The sequence below is a fragment of the Drosophila subpulchrella genome, unplaced genomic scaffold, assembly GCF_014743375.2.
Source record: "Drosophila subpulchrella strain 33 F10 #4 breed RU33 unplaced genomic scaffold, RU_Dsub_v1.1 Primary Assembly Seq24, whole genome shotgun sequence".
NCBI classification, from domain to species: Eukaryota; Metazoa; Arthropoda; class Insecta; order Diptera; family Drosophilidae; genus Drosophila; species Drosophila subpulchrella.
In genome coordinates, this window is record NW_023665550.1 from 729,955 (window position 1) to 749,079 (window position 19,125).

Consider the following 19,125-nt stretch of genomic DNA (forward strand, 5'->3'; position numbering starts at 1 on the left):
AAACTCCTAAGCTTGGAAATAACAATTTTTAAATAATTTTGAAATAAATTTTTATTGAAATCGGACGACTATATCATATAGCTGCCATAGGAACGATCGGAAAATTTGTGGAAAAATAATATGAAACAAATAATAGCTTCGGTGTTTTTCAACATATAACCTCCAACGCTTGGAAATAACATTTATTAATTAGTTCTGAGTTTCGAATTAAATTTGATCAAAATCGGACGACTATGTCATATAGCTGCCATAGGAACGATCGGAAAATTGGTAGGAAAATAATATGAAACAAATTATAGCTTCGGTGTTTTTTAACATATAACCTCCTACGCTTGGAAATAACATTTTTTAATTAGTTCTGAATTTCGAATTTAATTTTATCAAAATCGGACGACTATATCATATAGCTGCCATAGGAACGATCGGAAAATTGGTAGGAAAATAATATGAAACAAATTATAGCTTCGGTGTTTTTTGACATATTATCTTTTACTATTGGGAATATCATTTTTTGTGTTTTTAAATTTAATAATTATAGCTGCAAGGGTATATGAGCTTCGGCTTGCCGAAGCTAACTTCCTTTCTTGTTATTTTTCAGTTATGATATTATTCAATATTATTTATTATCGATACTGTGCCGATAGAAATACGTTTTTATCATTTTAAACGAATTATCATTTTAAAAGAACTTTCGTACTGGAAATGTCTTAAATTGAGCATAATTTGGATTTAAATAACGATCAACTATAAAATTCCCAACTGTTTGTTCTGAAAGTATTCAGTATATAAGGCGCATAGAATACACGGTGTTAATGCCCTTGACCAGCAAGTCGTAATATAAACTTATAAAATTAATGTAATTTATATATATCTCGTTTATTCAATTTTAGTTTACAATTCATGTTTCCCTTACTAGCACATAATCAAACCCAATTTAAATTTACAATATACAAGGGTGGTCAAAAGTATTTTCACAAAAAAAAAGTTAAATATACTCATAATTTGAACTTACATCTTGTTAACTTTGGCATCAATGGAAAGGTAATTTAAATGCCGTTTGAATGATACAATACATTTCTTAACCCATTCAGTACTTATTGAAAAGGACGAATTTGTGTGAAAATGTCCTTTTTGAACTTTTTTCCTCGACTTGAAAACTTAAATTTTTTGATGCAAAAAGTTTCTTCAAACAAAAATAATAGTAACTGCAAAAAGAATTTTTCAAAAATCATTTTGCTTATATTTTTTAAGATTTTTTGAAAATGCTTAGAAACATGCATTTTAGCCATATTTTTCTCTTTTTCATACAAATTTTTACCGACATTGTCACCTTTAAAAAATCATAAAAAATATAAGCAAAATGATTTTTGAAAAATTCTTTTCGCAGTTACTATTATTTTTGCTTGAAGAAACTTTTTGCGTCAAAAAATTTACGTTTTCAAGTCGAGGAAAAAAGTTCAAAAAGGACATTTTCACACAAATTCGTCCTTTTCAATAAGTACTGAATGGGTTAAGAAATGTATTGTATCATTCAAACGGCATTTAAATTACCTTTCCATTGATACCAAAGTTAACAAGATGTAAGTTCAAATTATGAGTATATTTAACTTTTTTTTTGTGAAAATACTTTTGACCACCCTTGTATATATATTGATTTAAAAATTAATTTTCCTTATAATATGCCTGCAACTTTCTTACTTTATTAATAAATCTTATTTACCTTAAGTACAAGTATCACTAGATTTAAGAATAATTCATACTTCATAGTAGACCGACATTTTCTAAAAACTTACTGAAATCGGTTATTTTCTGTCTTGAAAATTCGTACTTGAAAGCATTTTGGTCTCGAGATCGGGACTTGTGATGCTTGGCGAAGTTTTTACACTGAAAATGCTATACTCAAGCGCAGAATACTTGATTTTTTGGGTTTCATACCGTTAGCTTTCAAACTGAAAGAATATTTCGCGTAGAAACGAATGAACTGATCAAGAAAATATATAGTTTATAGGGTTGGAAATGTCATTCACTGCGTTGCAAGCTTCTGACTGAAATCTTAATACCCTTTGCAAGTGTATAAGAAACTGTTCAAAAATTGATATAATCGGTTCGACTTACCGGATCATCTTAATTTTTTGATCGATTTCCTCGTTTTATATCCTGCAATTAAAAAAAATTGAAATTCTTAATTTTAAAAATAAAAAATGAGGATTAAAATATATAATTTTTTTCAGTGACTTAAAAAGTTTTCTATAATGTACCAAATACAATTACAAAATACATTTTAATCATATATGAGGCGATTTTTCTTATACTTAGGCGTAGCCCTTCTAGAAATTGTAGATTTTTTCTTAACTTAAGGGCGATTTATGTGTTAGGACGTTTTTTAGGATTTAGAAAAATAATTTTATGAAAGTATTTGTATCGGATTAAATGCAACAAGCCCTCGGTTTTGTTCAGTAAAAAAAATTTACAAATTAAAGCAAATACAAATAGTAATCTTTAAATTTTTGTATTTTCTTTAAATTTGAAAAGATTTTCACAAAAAGCCCTATGTTGCATTCGAATAGGTTGACTTATTCAAAAGTTTTATATTCTCAAAGATTGTTGACCAAAAAGCTTGGTAACCCAACATGCGACAACCCTTAAATCAAACTTTTTCTGTTCGATAGCGTACCAAGTTTTTTCAGAGAATGTCCCATATACTTTATAGGATCTGAAACGCTGCCTTCTATCTGTTACATACTTTTGACGAATCTAGTATACCACTTTGCTCTAGGAGTAACGAGTTTAATAAGTCACACTAGCAAGTACTATATATACAAGCAGATAAGATACGTTTCTAAGGGTACAACACACCTGACATTAAATAAACAGGGTGACTTTGTGGATTCCTTGCCTAGTACTGAAGGATTTACATTGTCGCCAGAAATATTAAAATTGTAAAACAAGTTTGACACGCAAATAAAATTTAATTAGCCACTGATCTTATTACTCTCATTGGATCGATCAGGTCAAATTTGAAAAATGTATGTTTTCAAAAAAATTTCAACAACAACTTGTACAAATCAAAAAACCGTAGAGTAAAAGGGTACAATTATATAAAATCCTTTCCTAAAAAAAATTTTGATAACAGAAAAATACAATTTGTTCGGCGACCCCAAAATATTTGTAAAAATTTAACCCCAATTCAGCGCTGGCCGATTTCTGTGACGCTCTCAATATTTTTGATCAGGATCACAGCCGGAGTCGATCTATCTATCTATTGGGAAGTGACGAATACAATGAAAATCAAATTATGGCTTCGTTGTTTTACTCTAGATTATGGATGTCTTTGGAATTTGACGACAAAGTTTAAATTCCTTAATTTTTTACAATTTCTCTGATGAAAAACTGCCCCTAAAAATTAATTTAAAGTAATAGTAGTTATTATTATTTTTCTTGGAATCTATTGTGCACTGTATGCTTTAAAGCGATTTCATGAGTATATTTTATTGGAATTGTTATAGAAATCAAACCGGTATTTTAGTTTAATTATACGCTCCGATATGTGATCAAAGTTAAAATAAGTCATGGCATCCTTTGAAACGCGAGTAAACATACACGTTTTAATACAAAAAACGAAAACGATTATACCCGTTTCTCGTAAAGTAAAAAAAAAATCTTAAGTATGAACGCCAATATTCCGGAAACTATTAAAGATATTGAAATGTTTTTTTAGATTTAGATTCCTTAGCTTCGTACGCAGCGCATGTTTGTTACGAAAATGTGCCACGCCGACTCTATCGCCCACAAACCACCCAAAACTGTGACTTCTACGGTTTTAGTACTAGGAAAAATTTTGAACTTATATAAATTGCTTTCGTCAATGCCTATAGATTGATTTAAAAACAAGAGATAACGCTACAACCGATGGCCTCGACTATTAGATACCCGTTACTCATCTTAAGGGGGTGCGAGAGGGATGGAGATATGCTTAAAGCAACTCTGCTTTTTTCACTAACACACCTAGCCTTTAGCGCCCCCTATCTTCTTCTTATATAGCGCCACTTGGCCTACAGCGCCAATTAGCCTTTAGCGCCACCAATGGCTTGGTGGCGAATTAGTAAAAACAGCTTATTTGCTGCATCTGGTGTGCAAACTCGATTGAATTGCAAAATATTGATTGCGATTTCAATCATTTTTGTAATGTAGATAGGTATAAATAATAAAGACAAACTCTTATTTAAATTTATACAAAATATTAAAAATGTGGGCGATAGATGGGTTCTGATGCCCACAAAACCGCCCAAAACTGTGGCGCTAACAGAAAAAATTTAACTGAAGTAACAGATGAAACCGGCCCTTGAGACAATGCCCTATCGAGTTTAGTCATTCCTTTATTAAATAAATTAAAATATTTTAGTTTAAGTAATTCAGTTAATTTCTTTTCTTTTTCAGATTCCAGATCGGCTGTTCGACAGCTGAAATCCACTACTCGTTGTGTCGTTATACCCGTTACTCTACTCTACGAGGGTATATTAAATTGGTCGGAAAGTAAGTAACAGGAGAAGGAAACATTTCCGACCCTATAATAAATATATATTCTTGATCAGGAAAAGTAGCCGAGTCCATCAAGATATGTCCGTGTGTCTGTCCGTCTATCCGTGTGAACGCTGTGAAACTATAAGATCTAGAGAGTTGGGATTTTAGTTTCAGATTCCTTAGCTTCTCATTACATGCATGTTTATTTTCCGTATGTAACACGTCCACTCTAACGCCCCACAAATGCTTGGGACGCGGGGGTCTGTATACGCCTACATATTTGAGGATTTTCTAAAAGTTTAAATGGGGTTATGTTTTAATATTATTTCATAATCAATTGTGGAACTGCAGGGAAGTGACTTCGTAGAAAATGTAACATGTACAAAAAAAACGCGTTTTAGGGTCTGCGAATTGGTTTCAAAGTTTATAACTCATTCGCACTGTTCCCCTTTATCAAATATATTATTTTCATATGGGTGGCCTTGACCTGGTTTTATTTCTCAAATTCGTTTGTCAACTTTCCCAACTAATTTGAAAGCTTTAAAAATTGAAAAACTTTTCTAGTTGCTAAAACCAGAATTTACATGGTCGTACAAGATCTAATTGGTTTTAATTTTTGAAAATATTGATAATAATTTATTAATATAAATGAGTTTCATAATAATCATTTAAAACATTTCGCAAATAATTTTATTTATTTAAAAAAAAACCGTTTCATAAACTGACCTTCTGAAAACTCTTATATACCCAAATGAGGAAGGACAAAGAAGGCAATACTCAATTATATATATTTATTTATTATTTTATTGGCACTTTGTAACAAAGTTTTACCGGAAAATCTAGTCCTATAGAGGACACTAGCTAATACGGATCTCTTAGATGGTAAAACCGTTGTGTCAAATTCGGATCTTAGTTGTCCAACCAAAAACATTTCAAAATTGTCAATTTCATATTAATATTGACTGAGCTTAGAACGTTGACAAAGTTGGGGGTGGGAAATCGATTTATTCGAAAAATGTTCTGGCTGAAACACATGTCGTATGAGTAATTTTAAAGCAAACTTTGAGGACGATTCGCAAGGTCTAAGTCTCAACAACAAATTTTTTTTTACATTTTTTACAGACCTTAATTCTACCATGTAAAATGGTGAGAACTAGTTTTCATTTTTTGGACCACCCTAATGTACATAGCTGTCGTGGTGGTAAGGGGCCGGTCATCCAGTAGAAATTTATATACATATGTTTTATGTAACGTGCAGGCAGACGCCTGTTGAGCCGAACGCAACAGCGAGAAAGCGCCTTTTTAGTGCTGAAAAAGGCGCCTAAAAGATGATGAATTTGTGCCAGTTTTTGTGCAGTGATGAGTCGTAAAACAAGCCTATGTTAAAATCATTACCAGTCTTCATACAAAATTACTAGTAATTAGGCGCTTGGTAACAATTACTGAGCGCTCAGTTTGTATGAAAAGTGGTGCTGATTTTAACATAGGCATGTCCTTCGATTCACAACTGCTTAAAAACTAGGACACGTTGACCACCTTTTAAGCGCTTTTCTAAGCACCTGCCACCGTTGCGTTCTGCTCTGCCGTTCGGCTTGATTATTGTGTGCCAGTGCTGAATGGTGGAACCAAAGATAAGCCTGCAGTTCCACAATTGTGCACAAGCATCCAATCATCACGAAGTCGACTGCGACGTCGGCAGAGCAGCCAGCGACGCCGGCAGAACTGACCAGAACGGCGGCAAAGCACTCGCGCCCTCAGTCGGAGACCGCAAAGAGAACGCACAAAAAGTCCTTGCCTCTTCCTCTCTCACCATTTATCCGCTGGAAAAATGCGGGTAAAGGCAAAGAGGCCTAGCTAGACTTCTGTGCACCCTTGGATTTTAAATAATGCGTCATTTTTTTGTAAATGTAATTGCAACCAATTAAACTAATTTGTGTGGGTTTTAAAATACTTGTATTTCTTAAATAATTAATATGTTTATTATTATTTTTTTATTAATATGAAAAGTTTCCAAATTGTATTTTTATATAACGATTTGCATAGTCGATTTGCATATAATACCCTACTATTATGTGCAACGGAACATGCATAGATAAACGGGATATGCCAGAGCAACAACGGATTAGCGGAACCGTGGTTACCCAAGTTAAACATTGCTTCATAAACAAAACCAGTGCTTTAAAAAAAATATAAGATTTCCAGATAAGTCTCTCGCAGACCAATATTTTTTTAAACAGAGAATCTAAAAACAAGTTAATGTTTTTTAAAAAAAGGAACAAATAACACAGTGGCGGAAAGAGAAATGGGAGTGAAAATATAAATTTTTGAAGTGAAAAACAAATGAATGGAAATTCAAACCTGGAAAAGAATCTAAAAAACTTATTGAATGCAAACTTCCAAGGGACCAAAAATAAGAGATGTTTGTTTTTATAACTAATGTTTGTTTTAATAATAATAATATAAAACCACTATTTTTACTTTTGCGTAAAATCTTAAAAATATCTAATTTTCAGCCCCTGGAAACGTGTTATTTTTTCCGCAGCTGCAAAATAAATAAATGTTTTAATAAATAAATAAAATAAATAAAACAAATATATAAATTATGTGTGATATATTTTGATACCATAATGATTTCAGTCAGTATATCAGTATAATGATTCAGAAGTTTGCAACGCAGTGAAGGAGACGTTTCCAACCCCATAAAGCATATATATTCTTAATCAGCATCACCAGACGAGTCGATCTAGCCATCTAGTCTCTCAGTTTTGAAGAGGAAACCTTCCCAAAAATGTAATTTCTATTGCAGGTAGTATATAAGTATGGACGAGGCGGATTGGACAACTGTATCGTAAAGCTATCTTAGGAATGATTAAAAAATTAACTAAACTAAAAATATGTTAGCAAGTGATTTTTGACATATTAACTTCAAGTCTTGAGAATATCATTCTTATAATATTTCAAAATTTCAAATAAAATTATAGAAACATCGGACAACTATATCCTATGTCTCCGATAGGAATAATCGGAAAAATAATAGAATTTGTTGTTTGAAAAATTATAACGTCGCTGTTTTTTGACATATTATTTTCTCCTCTTAGGGTTATTATTTTTAAATATTTCAGAATTTTGAATTAAATTTTTTAAAAATTGGACTTCAACATCATTTAACTGCCATAGGCATGATTGGGTTATTAATGGTAAATAATAACAAAATAATTATACCTTCGTTATTATACCCGTTACTCGTAGAGTAAAAGGGTATATTAGATTCGTCGGAAAGTATGTAACAGGCAGAAGGAAGCGTTTCGGACCCCATAAAGTTTATATATTCTTGATCAGGATCACTAGCCGAGTCGATCTAGCCATGTCCGTCTGTCCGTCCGTCCGGATGAACGCTGAGATCTCGGAAACTATAAGAGCTAGGCTATTGGCGTGCAGATTCCTGAGCTTCTTACGCAGCGCAAGTTTTTTTCAGCAGAGTGCCACGCCCACTCTAACGCCCACAAACCTCCCAAAACTGTGGCACCTGCAGTTTTGATGCTAGAATAAAAATTTTAACTGAAATGTATTGTTCTCATCAATACCTATCGATTAACCCAAAAAAAATTCTGCCACGCCTACTTTAACGCCCACAAACTTTGAAAAACCGTAAATATGAACGCGGATATCTCGGAAACTATTAAAGAAAGAGAATTGGGATTTCAGATTTAGAGTCCGTAGCCTTGTACGCAGCGCAAGTTTTTTTTTTAAATTCAATTCTTTTCCGGAAAGTAGGTAAAAAGAAATCAGATATCATAAAAAATATAAGCAAACTGATTTTTGAAAAATTATTTTTGTAGTTACTATTATTTATGGTTGGAGAACCTTTTTGCATCAAAAAATTTAAGTTTTCAAGACGAGAAAAAAAGTTTAAAAAGTATATTTTTACACAAATTACTGAATGGGTTAAGATATGTATTGTACCATTCAAACGGCATTTAAATTACCTTTCCATTGATGCCAAAGTTTACAAGAAGTAAGTTCAAATTATGAGTACATTTAACTTTTGTTCCGTCAAAATGCTTATGCCGACCAGTTTAGTTGCCATATTAACAATCGGGTTATTAATGGGAAAATAATTAAGGCTTCGTTAATTTTTTTATATCATGTTCATAGGTACATAGATTTTTTTAGTATTTCAGAATTTAATTTGCAGCTGCCATAGGAACGATCGGATAATTAATGGAAAAATAATATGAAAATAACTACAGCGTCGGTTTTTGTATTTTTATACACTTGCAGATGGTATAATGATTTCACTCAGAAGTTTTCAACGCAGTGAAGGAGACGTTTACGACCCCATAAAGTATATATATTTTTGATCAACATCACTAGACAATTCAATCTAGCCATGTCCGTCCGTTTCTATGCAAACTAGTCTGTCAGTTTCTAAGATATCAAGATGAAACCTTTCCAAAAGTCTTGTTTCTATTGCTGGAAGTATATAAGTCGGAACAATCCGGATCAGACCACTATGTATAGCTCCCATAGGAAGGATCAAAAAAAACTTTTTTCTCAATATATTCTTTCATATTTATACATACAGGGTTGCCCATATTCGACGGACCCATCTGACGACGCCATAACTTTTGACAGAGATGCCAGATCGCTTAATGACATACCGCGTTTGAAGCGTCAGTCCAAGCAGATTTTTACCATGGAACAATACACGCCACGCGAGCGCTCTGAAATAGTTGAAATTTACATTCAACAGAACAAGTCAATTGTGAAAACTCAACGTGCTTTTAAAAAATTAAAAAATGTGAAAAGTGCGCCTTCTAAGAACACCATTAAGCGTTTATACGAAAAATTTACGACTGGTGAGGCTCTTTCTAATCCGAAGAGGCCAAATAAAAGTCGACCAAGGCGATCGGACGAGAATATCGCTGCCGTACGAGCCAGTGTTAAGATGTCCCCAAGAACATCCCAAAAACGCCGTTCTCAGCAGTTGGGCATGGCTCGGTCCACTTTACAACGGATTATTCGCGTTGATTTGCATTTGTTCCCGTACAAAATTCAATTGACGCAAAGATTGTTGCTTACGGACAAGCCTCGTCGATTGGAATGGGCCCAAAGAGTCATCGAAATGGCCGAAGATGACGATCAATTTTGGAACAAAATTATCATGTCCGATGAAGCCCATTTCACATTGAATGGGACCGTAAATAAGCAAAATTGCCGTATTTACGCCACTGAAAATCCTGAGAAGATTCAAGAAGTGCCTCTTCACGACGAAAAAGTCACAGTTTGGTGCGGCGTTAGTTCGAAAACGGTCATTGGGCCGTTTTTCTTCCAAAATGAAAATGGCCATGCTGTTACCATCAACCAGGAGCGTTATCGCGACATGATGACCAATTTTGTGATGCCAATTATTCGTCAAAAGCGTATGAGGCAGTTCTGGTTTCAACAAGACGGCGCTCCACCGCACATAAGTCGCATAACAATCGATTTTCTGAAGAAATTGTTTCCGGGCCGTTTGATGTCGAAAAGTGGTGATTTGGACTGGCCACCGCGTTCGCCCGATTTGACGCCGCCTGACTTCTTCTTGTGGGGATATTTGAAGTCAAAGGTTTACGTTAACAAGCCAAGGACCCTAGAAGAGCTCAAGGACAACATTCGTGAAGAAATAGCCGCTATTCCGGCCGAAATGTTGGCGAAAACGATGGAAAATGCTGCAAAAAGGGCACAATACGCCATCAACGCCAGAGGCGGCCATTTGAAAGACATCATATTCAAAAATTGATGTAAACAAATCTACTTGGACCAAATTAAATGATTAAGATTGCCAACCGCCAAATTTTTATTTTTTTCTTTGATTTTAAAAAAAAAAAACATGGGTCCGTCGAATATGGGCAACCCTGTATATACATATATATGTGTTCATTCTTTTAATATTTCAGAATTTCGAATAAAGTTAAAAAAAAGCACGACTTTATCATATACAAGGGTGGTCAAAAGTATTTTCACAAAGAAAAAGTTAAATATATTCATAATTTGAACTTACATCTTGTTAACTTTGGCATCAATGTAATAATAATAATAATTTAAATGCCGTTTGAATGATACAATACATTTATTAACACATTCAGTACTTATTGAAAAGGACGAATTTGTGTGAAAATGTCCTTTTTGAACTTTTTTCCTCAACTTGAAAACTTAAATATTTTGATGCAAAAAGTTTCTTCAAACAAAAATAATAGTAACTGCAAAAAGAATTTTTCAAAAATCATTTTGCTTATATTTTGTATGATTTTTTGAAAATGCTTAGAAACATGCATTTTAGCCATATTTTTCTCTTTTTCATACAAATTTTTTCCGACAGTGTCACCTTTAAAAAATCATAAAAAATATAAGCAAAATGATTTTTGAAAAATTCTTTTTGCAGTTACTATTATTTTTGTTTGAAGAAACTTTTTGCATCAAAAAATTTAAGTTTTCAAGTCGAGAAAAAAAGTTCAAAAAGGACATTTTCACACAAATTCGTCCTTTTCAATAAGTACTGAATGTGTTAAGAAATGTATTGTATCATTCAAACGGCATTTAAATTACCTTTCCATTGATGCCAAAGTTAACAAGATGTAAGTTCAAATTATGCATATATTTAACTTTTTTTTTGTGAAAATACTTTTGACCACCCTTGTAGCTGCCATAAGAACTTTTCGAAGTCATTTCTGCGTTTCTTCTGGAAGTGTCGCCGAAGAGGCACATATTTTCTCGAAAGGAGTCACTTCCGTGATCCGAATGGGATATCGCGGCAGAAAATGTTTGCAGCAAAAAAGCTCAATCTCGTATTTGACTGAAGCGCCGTAACAAAGCGCTGTGAGCTAGGGGTATAGTCTCTTAACCGCGGAACTTGTGGAACCGAGTTCAACTCCGATGGAAACAACTACTTTTTTATGTACAATCGGGTTTTTTTTGGTTGAATTAAGTATCGATATTTATTACTGATTCATTTTCGGACATCATGAAAAACAAGAAAGGAAATACCCTCTGCAAGGGTATAATAAAAAAAAAATGGTAAAATAAAATAAAGCTATAAAAGAAATTGTAAAATAAAATTCAGCCTCATAGTGGAATTGAATTTGGTGTAACCAAACATTTAACTTTTGATTTTCCGAAATACTTATGCCCACTAGTGTATGTAATACACTATGCGTCGAGTTTTGGGCTAAATGGTATCGAAGAACGAGTGTATTGTGAGCCGGTGCATTTTCGTAATGCAACAACCAAAAGTTGTTGTTTCCCATAGTTGTAGTCTTTTTAGACGAATTGCTTCAAGCAAACGACGTATAACGCTCAAATAATGAACCTTACTAACAGTTATGCTGGGTGTAAGGAATTCGTAATTCACCACACCAAAAATTTTAAAAAATATAATTAATTTTTTTTCTTTTGCCCTAGTACTCGAAGTAAAAAAAGAAAATAAACGTTTTCTGAATTTTTGTTGCTATTCGATAGCATTCTGTTAGCTCTTGCTTAGTGTAAATGATAGGGTTTATTGAGCTATCATTTTCATAATATTGGCAAAAAACATGCGGTCGCGAACGTACGCAAAATGGAAGTCGACTTTGGCTTAATCTAGTTAAATGAAAAAATCTGCGAATTGGGAAGGAATATTTTAAAGCAATAACTTTACTTTTAAAATTGATTCATGTAGCTCTCCATCGAATCTGTTCCCAAGGAAATATATCCTTTTTTTTATTGTACGTACGCGTCGCAAACGTACGATTTTTCCATGCTGTTTTATTAACAGTTAATTGCACATTTTTTTAGCCCACTTTGGATTTTTATCTTCTTATTAGATTGCAATAAAGAGATTTGGTAGAAAAAGTGCATACAAATCATATGTTTTCCTTGCGATATAATTAAACATAAAAATGCCTTTAAAAGTAGCTAAAAATGAAAAAAGTACATTTTATCAGTTTTCAGGAATATTTCTTCAACAAAACAAATTAAATATGCAATGGCTCCACTTTACTATGAACATATGGCCATTTATTTATGAAAACACGCAAAAAACGATAATTATAAAGTTTTTTTTTGCTTCGGTCCTGGTTGACCATCTGGCGGATATGCCCATATGTATTTTCACTGATATGTTTGTATTGCCATGTTGCTGATTAACCTGATTAAAAATATCTCAGTATCCCGCCATTAAAATGATTTGAATAAACGATAACAGTACTATTGGTATGGAACCATTTCTACTTTTTACACGATATATGTACGTGTTCGCGATCCTTTTGTTCATTTCAATAAGTACGAAATCACTGTTAGGGCCTATTCACACAACCCCTCTTTCGCTTCAGCGACTTTTTCTTCCAAAGGAAATACCTGTGCTAGAATAGAGAGAAAAAAGTCGCTAGATGCCCTTCTTGGCAAGAAGTTTGTTGCTTAAGAAATGGATATACATACATAGTAAAATAACCGTATATGAGAAAGGTGTTATAAACACTTAAAAGAGTCCAAACGGTTCTAACTTGTTAAAGTCCCCGTGGCGTCACTGTTGGCCCACAATATATGGATCAGTTATCAGTGATCAAGTTTGTTCTGCTTAACGCTTAAAGTTTGTTTGCAAGTTTTTAAGAATCACTTTATAAGTAAAAGTTTTTAAAACAAAATATCGAGTGCAAAAAAAATATCGGCAACCAACGCAACTGCAGCATAGCAATCGTAGTCATATCAAAATCAAAAGGTTCCGAACAGTTGTAAGGAATTAAACTACCTTCATGGTTTTTAATAAAAGTTCTGTTTATTTTATCAATATTTCTTCATGTTGTACTGCTACTCCACATGCTAGCTTTCAAATTGTATTTAGTTTTCCTGAGCAACTAAATTTGCACGTCCTCTCTCTTCGAAAACGGTTTGCTTATGCCGATCAGCTGTTCGCTTTAGCGATTCTTTATTACGACAAGATGTATATATGTTTATGCTAAGGGTTTCATGATTTCTTAAAAGCGTGAAATAAAATTTTCTCCTGTTTATGCGACACGGCCGAATTCATTCATTTTATCAATCTCAGCTGACAGCGATGCCGGACCGGCGGAAAAAGGTGTTAGTGATTATTAAACCGATTATTTTTTTCGATTCGCATGAACTAATCTTGCTAGTACTAAAGATAAATTGTGTGCAAGCCAGTATAACATTTTTTTACCGACAAAATAAAAGATGAAAACTAGTTTCCATTGGCACTGAATGTACAAATAATTTGTTAAGTGTAAGGTGTATTTATGTATTTATATCGATCTGGCATCTCCGATAATTATATAGAGTTACCGGAATTTAGTTGTCACCATTTCACTCTTTGAGGTTGAATTCATAGTCAACTTTCGTGTGTTGTCGAATTCATGAAACGGTGTTCATGCACACACGAATTAGCCCATTTCATGAAATGAAAGCGAGAAATGGCCATCGCATAAACGCAGTGAACAAGAATCGGTGTTCATGCACACACGAATTAGCCCATTTCATGAAATGAAAGCGAGAAATGGCCATCGCATAAACGCAGTGAACAAGAATCGCTGTTGCAATTTTAAGCGGCTGTGCAGAGGCTATATGAACACATCGGGACACATCGATATCAATATCGACACACCGATAAGACATCAATCTTTCGTGCGATGTATCGTGCACAATGACGCAAGAGTGCTCCAACGGTTTTTTCCTTTCAAAATATTGTAGGAAATTTATCTTATTCTGCGTTTTTCCTAAAAACTATATAAGTTTTACAGAAAGTTTGTATTAAATATTAAATACGCCTTTCTTTAATATATTTCGTTTTTTTTTTCAAATTAAGTTAAGTAAAGTTTTTAAGCTTGGAATATTTTTTCCGTAATTAGGACCCAAAAAGACGTGGAGATGGTGGAGCTTAACAGAAGTTCACCCACATTTTTTTGTGAGTTTTATTTTGCCAGTCATATCGTTTGTAGTTAATTAATTAAAGTGACATTAACCTGAATTAGACTTATCAACGCACTTGTAAAAATTAAAATTTAAAAGCTCTTTAAAATGGCAAAGTTACATATGTATGCCTTTATGAAGACTTCTCGGAATCACATGTACTGAGATTACTTGCACGAAGGTTCCACCCAAATATTGTTCCACACCGAAAGACATTTCTTTGCGGGTCCGATTCCGCTGAAGGTTGCAAAGCAGTTGATCAATTTTTTAGCATTATACAGCGACTAACAATTTTTATCAAAATATAATCACTCACATTTGTAGTTGATGAAAACAATTTAAATTCTTATTCCGTTGTAAGAAGTTGTGGGGCAACTTCTCAAGCTAGTTGGGCAGTGGGTTAAATGTCTATACATATACATATGTACGTATTCATAAATATATGTATATGCCAGACCCAGCACTTCGATAATTAATGCAATAAGAGCCCCTCAATTGAGGCGCCACAAACACGTTTAGTCGAACACATATGAAATCAATTTGAAAATAATAAAATGGTAATCAATCGCACACACACGACTCTCCCGACACTCTTATTATTGACTTTGAAGGAGACTTTCTCGCAAACTTGAAATCTGTGCTGGTGACTGTTGTTGTGACTGAGAGAGCGTCGACCACCGTCGCCAAGGCAACTTCAAAACTGAACTGATTGCCAGACGAACGTGGAAATGTGACCGATCACTGGATCCCCGCTTGAAGCACAGCGAGAAGGTCGCCAGAAAGAGTCAGGGAGAAAGTAACTTGAGCCTGGCACGCGTTCTTCGCTCCTCAGCCTTTCTCGGAACTCAACAACTGGCACTTTGCTTGTTCTTGCTTAATTTCAATTAATGCCTTTCGCTCGCACTCTTCGCCTCCACGCGCTACAAAACTTCACCCGACTGAGCTGGTGGCATTTTGAGAGTGGGCTTTTGCCTGGAAAGCTTTGTGGGGCGAGCGAGACAGATTGATAATGACGCGCCGCAAGCAGCTGATCGGCGAACTTTAATACGAAGCTCGGTCTTTCAACTGCCCATGTCCGTTGGGCCGTTGAAATTCAAAAGCTGTGAAACTGAAATCATCGTTACGAGCGTTTTTGGTCAGATCCTGTGAACTTTGCACAAGTACATAGCTGTTTTTGCGCCTAGATAACAAGGTGGGCGGCACGGATTTTGGCAATTTGTGAGCGTTAGAAAACAAATTTTCCTTGTCACCGCTCTGCCATCACAAACAGTATAGAACAGAGGTCGCGCCCGAAAAGTGACTTCTGAAAGGTACAAAGAAATTATAAAGTAGAAAGATCATTTTGATTGGAGCTGCTTAAGTAAAATATTAAACAAATTATAAAGTTTTGTACACAAATGATGAGAGATTTAAAAACAATTGTTTGGCATATGATTTGCCCTTTTCATAATCTAAGATTAGAATCTGCGATAATATGAACACTTCAGGAGATATGGGGCATTCAAAAGTATTTGTATTCTCCTTTAATTTTGTTTGGGCTATTTGGGTAGACATCGAATCTTTGGATGCTCTAGTTCTTACGGTTTGATTTGCGCTGATATCCTTTTTTTCTGTTTTTCTCTATATATCTTGAGATGGGTCAACGAGTACGGCGATGTTTTAGATGAATGAATTGTAAATGATTTTAATATGCAGACCCAAAATGCCAAAAACCGTAAAAACCAGAATATTTTGTAAAAACAATAACGTAAATACAGTGGTCGGCATAAGTATTTTGACAAAACAAAAGTTAAATATACTCATAACTTGAACTTACTTCTTGTAAACTTTGGCATCAATGGAAAGGTAATTTAAATGCCGTTTGAATGATACAATACATTTCTTAACCCATTCAGTAATTATTGAAAAGGACGAATTTGTGTAAGCATCTACTTTTAAAACTTTTTTCTCGACTTGAAAACTTAATTTTTTTGATGCAAAAAGTTTCTTCAAACAAAAATAATAGTAACTGTAAAAAGAATTTTTCAAAAATCATTTTGCTTATATTTGTTAAGATTTTTTAAAGGTGACAATGTCGGAAAAAATTTGTATGAAAAATAGAAAAATATGGCTGAAATTCAATTTTTTAAACATTTTCAAAAAATCATAAAAAATATAAGCAATATGATTTTTGGAAAATTCTTTTTGCAGTTACTATTATTTTTGTTCGAAGAAACTTTTTGCATCAAAAAATTTAAGTTTTCAAGTCGAGGAAAAAAGTTTAAAAAAAAAATGTTTAAGTAGATTTACATAAATTCGTGCTTTTCAATAAATACTCAATGGGTTAAGAAATGTATTGTATCATTCAAACGGCATTTAAATTACCTTTCCATTGATGCCAAAAGTTTACAAGAAGTAAATTCAAATTATGAGTATATTTAACTTTTGTTTTGTCAAAATACATATGTCGACCAGTGTATGTACATATATACAGTTGAATATATTTATTATAAAGAAAACTATTCGACGGAATATTTTATTGAATGACTAAAAAGTTAAATTGGTTAGTTGAGTAACGGTTAAATAATAGTCGATGGCCTACACTATAGCGTTTAAGCAGGGAAAACTAGCAACATTTTTAGATGCTAAAACGGGGCTGAAACTTAAAAAAAAAAATCATGCTGTTCAAAACGTTTTATTGTACTTTTAAACGTTTTGATCCTATATCTGCATCCAAAACTTTTAATTTTAGGGCATAATTTTTTGTGTGAACAGTAGGTTGATAAAAAAATGTTAGCTTATTTATGGAAATTAAAATAAAACCGGCTTAAAAAATATCAATAAATGCATTTTGTCTGTTTTTTTAGAAATGGTTCTTATGAAATAAGAAATAACTGGAAATAAATAAACCTAAAGTTGTACAAGAATTGAAGTACTCGAGGCTAATAGTAACGCGTACCTGAACATAATAACTGTGATAACAGTTCTAGCTTTGTCTGCGTAGATCAATGTGATGTCCTTGCAAGTGTTTTGAAAGTTCAGTCTAGTGCTGAAGGCCTTGACAACATATAATATATATAATTAAATTTCTGCACCATAAGTGTATTTAAAAAAAAAACTTTATTTAATTTAATTTACACTGGTTACAATATTTTGGAAGAACACCGACTTGCTGTTGACAAATCTCAAACTGAACTCAATCTCTAACTCCTACTTCATTTACGATCATACCTCGGTTTTAAGCTTTAGAGCTTTTTGTGAGTGGGACTTATTGCTATTGAGTGATTCTCTAAATTTGGACTTTGGACTCCAGACTTGGGTCCCGAAATCTGAGCATCCTGAATTGTGGGAACGGGCCGATAGTCTAAACAGCGGCTCGTTCTAATTGTTTAGTCTACAGACTGTGGTTTTTTGTTACATGGAAATTTCCTTTGTTTTATAGTTCGGTAATTTTCCATTGGCTTGTTGACAATTAAATTTGGGTTCTTATTTCTTAGAGGGTGTCTTGAGGGTGAATGCATAATGTGTGTGTGTATGTGTGGGTGTGTGGACATGTACATAGGAGTATGCGGTGCTATGGATATGTCACTCCCCCATCCGTTGAATTTGGCCTGTCCTCAGGTCGATAATCTTGGGTATAACATTACATTTTCTTCTATGTTAATTTGATTGGGTAGATCGTTTACAATTTCTGTACTTTTTGGTGTTTCTTCCTTTGGTTTTATATATTTTACAATAAGTTTTCTTGGTATGTTCTTAAATTTATACCATAAATACAATAAAATGCTTATAATTATTATTACAAAGGTTGTTAAAGTAATTGTTTGAAATACATTATAATATTTTGTATGTGATTCTATTATTTCTTTTGTTTGAATATAAGACAATGGTTCTAATTTTGTTACATTATTGTTTATGTAAACACTCTGTGTATAATCTAACATTGTATTTGAAAGAGTGAATTCATCTAATTGTATCGAACAATTAAGGATTTTAATGAGGTTACTTCCGACTATAGAAATTTCTTTATTAATGCAATTTTGATTAAGCAATGTTTTAGGGATATTCCATGTCAATAAAATATTGGGTTCAACAAAATTAACTTGGAAATTTTTGTAAGTTTTCGTGTATTTACATTCAGTGTTTTCCTGTCTAATTATTCCATTTATGCAATCATCGATTACAATTTTTCCAGTTTCTTTATTAAAAATTTTATCTTCATATATGAAATATTTATCAAGTATATTTTCTGTTAAAATATTGTTATTTTCGTCGGGATAAGGAATAATTTCATAAACGGGAGATTTCACTATCTCTGAAGGAATATGGGAAATAATTAAAATTTCATTTGTATCTGTTTTAAGCCAAGTTGATGTTTTAATTCTCAACAATTTCTCAGGGTTCATATTTTTTAAATGATCGTGTTTTAGTAATTTTGGATTAAATAATCCCAATCTTGTCATTTGCATTCCTAATTCGATATCTTCTACATATTCTGTAAAGTGTTGTAAGTTAAATATTAAAACGCTAACTTGCTGATCTCTTTCTCCTTTTTCTTTTAATTTGTTAATTATTTCGATTCCGTTATTTATGACATCGATAATCATGTTTAAATCTGTGTTTTGAACGCTGGTGTCTACCAAGTTGTTAATTTTCTGTTCCATCTCATCCTTATCATCTTGATCT

The 19,125-nt window shown here is 33.2% G+C and overlaps 1 protein-coding gene across 1 annotated transcript in view; it reads right to left on the reverse strand.

The window, feature by feature from the left end:
• Positions 1-15,383, reverse strand: part of LOC119559386 (phospholipase D2) — a 37,044-nt gene extending 21,661 nt beyond the window's left edge. Inside the window, exons 1-2 of the mRNA XM_037872444.1 lie at positions 14,777-15,383; positions 2,116-2,157 (exon numbers count right to left, since the gene is read on the reverse strand). The gene's annotated coding sequence lies outside the window, so the exon portion shown is untranslated. The remainder of the gene's footprint in view (positions 1-2,115; positions 2,158-14,776) is intronic.
• Between the last annotated feature and the right edge of the window lie 3,742 nt (positions 15,384-19,125).